The following is a 2,770-nucleotide window of genomic DNA, read 5'->3' on the forward strand; positions in this document are numbered from 1 at the left end:
CATCCACGTAATCTCTTCCAGGTCTCTAGTTCCTGTTGGAGCCAACTCTCCAGGGCTCACAAACACAGGGCATAGCTGTACTCCAGGGAGACCTGAGCCCACCCTCCAGGTGTGTGGGCTAGGGTTTGGCCTTACCCTCAGGTAAGGTAAGGCAGGGCCACTGTATCCTTTAGTAAGAGGCCAGGATGCCATTTTGCTTCAGCACTGACCAGTGGGTCCTTAGCAACACACTTTAATATTATTATTGTTATTTCCATACAGGGAATTGATTCTTTGAAGGATTCTTTTGTTTGCCAAATGGATATTAAATAATGGTGACTTTGTCTTTGATTTTGCTCATGAAGGTATAAAATGCTGTTCAGATTCCTTCCAGTGATAACTGTTGTAGAGCAAGCACCTGTGGTGTGCCGGGTGCTTCTCTAAGTGGCCTTGCTTCCTTCATAATAACCCTGTGAGGCCTTAAAATTCCCTTTGTACCAATTTGATGACTGTGACCCAGATATTAATGAACCTCACCCAAATCACCCAATTAACAAGACAGTCGGTTTGAATGCAGGTCTCACCTCTCTCTCTCATGAGCCCACATTTTCTCCATGCTATCTCACTGCTGCCCAGCACACAGAGAAATATTGAATTGGTAAAAGCTCAGACAGTCACAGCAACAAAAAACAAAATCTTGTTAGTCTGTAGGGCTTGTTCACTTTTTTTTTTTTTTTATGGGGGAAGGCACTTATGCTATAAATAGCTTGGAGATTCTCTCTGTTTCTTCTAAAAATTTTTACAAGTCAGGGGAATGCCTCATCTCCACCTCTCCTGGTATCAGGATTTCACATTGGCATGCTCAGCCCTACAGAACATTCGGGAAACAGGGTGGAATGGGTCCCAATACTGAAGAAGATAGGACCTGCTCTCCATGAGGAAGAACATTGCAGGGACCAGGGTTATCTAAAAGGGGGGCACCCCCCAGATGAGCCCCCAGAGGCTGGTCAAGCCCAGGGCAGCTGGAGAAGGGAATTCAGGCTTTGGATGAGGATTGGACCATGTATGTGCTTCCCAAATGACCCATGTTGGAGGTGATATGAGAAAAACAAGTACAAGGAAATGCGTTTACCTGGGTTGGACCTGATCTTGCCAAAAGTCCCTACTACTTTTGGGGGAGGGCTGGTGATGATGGTGGTTACTGCTGTGTGAAATGCCTCATGAGAGACACTGGTCCAAGTCCCTGCGAGGTCCCTTCCAGTCAGTGAGTGTATGAACACCTATAAAAAGAAGGGGGAGTGGCTCCTCAATAAGTTAAGACAGAATGACCATATGACTCAGCACTTCTATACCATATAACCCCAAATAATTAGAAATCGGTATTCAAACAAAAACGTGTACTCAAATATTCATACCAGCACTTTTTACAACAGCCAAAAGGTCGAAACAATTTAGACGACTGTTAAATGGATGAAATGGATAAACAAGATGTGGTATGTGTCTATATGGTAATGTTACTCAGCCACACAAAGGAATGAAGTCCTGGTCCATCTACAACATGGATGAACCTTGAAAACATTATGTTAAATGAAAGAAGCCAGACACAAAAGACGACGTATTATACGACTCCATTTATCTGAAATGTGCAGAATAGGCAAATAATAGATACAGAGAAGCCAGGTATTGGGGAAATGCGGTGCCATTGCTTAATGGGCCGATTTTCTTTTGGCCTGATGAAAAGTTCTAGAACTAGATAATGGTGATGGTTGTACAACATTGTGGATGCACTTCATGTCACTGAATCGTACACTTTAAAACGGTTCAAATGGCACTTTCCGTGTGTGTGTGTGTGTGTGTGTGTGTGTGTAAATTTTTTGAAGAAGAAGAAGGAAAAGGGGAGCTCTCCACCTGCCTAGGCTTCCACCCGTCAGTCTGTTCACTTCCCCACCTTGTCCTTCAGTGTGAGACCCAGCCGCCCACCCGTCTCCCTCTCCGACACGTGTACACACACCTTTCTGCCCCCTTCCTGCCGACTGAGGGCTCCAGATCCCCGCCCGGAAATGCTTCATGAGTGAGGTGGGGCCGCCCTGTCCTCGCTCAGCCGAAGGCGAGCCCTGCAGAAGGTGGGAACGGCTCCTGCGGCTCCCAGAAGCCTCACGGGGGCGCCATCTTGCTCTCCCTCCGGCCCTCGCTTCCTGTCCCCACAGCTGCGCCATCTTGCCCTCCCTCCTGCCCTGCTTCCGGTCCCCACAGCTGGGCCATCTTGCGGCTCCTCTGTCTCCGGACAGCAGGGCTTTTCCGCTTCACTTGCTCCCGGCTCTTTTAGCGAAACAATTGTCTCCATTTTCACCGCAGTGAGAAACAAGACAAAAACAACACTCGGAGCGGCAGGTGAGTGTGTTTATCCGTGCTTCCGTGTGTGTCGCACTGCCGGGACTCCAGCTGTCGGCGCCCCTGAGGGGCCCCAGCCCCGTGGACTCCCGCTCGCCTGGGCTTCGCCACCAGCCCCTCCTCAGATCCACGTGTCCTGTCTCTGCGACAGGGTCCACCCGGAGACCGCGCCCAGAGCGCGTGCTGCAGGCCGACCTCCACTCAGTCCCGGGAGCCCAGCCTGCGAACAGGGGCTTTACACATGGCCGAGCCGTGCGTGTGTGGAGGGGAACTCCGGCCACAGAAGGATCTAGAACTGGAGGCTGCACACCATTGTTCTTCGGTGAGGTCCCCACCCCGTTTACTAACTCCTCACGAGGACACTAGTCAGGAGCATGAGCCACTCGGGACTCTCTGAGGG

This window comes from Myotis davidii, unplaced genomic scaffold, assembly GCF_000327345.1.
Source record: "Myotis davidii unplaced genomic scaffold, ASM32734v1 scaffold534, whole genome shotgun sequence".
Lineage (NCBI taxonomy): Eukaryota > Metazoa > Chordata > Mammalia > Chiroptera > Vespertilionidae > Myotis > Myotis davidii.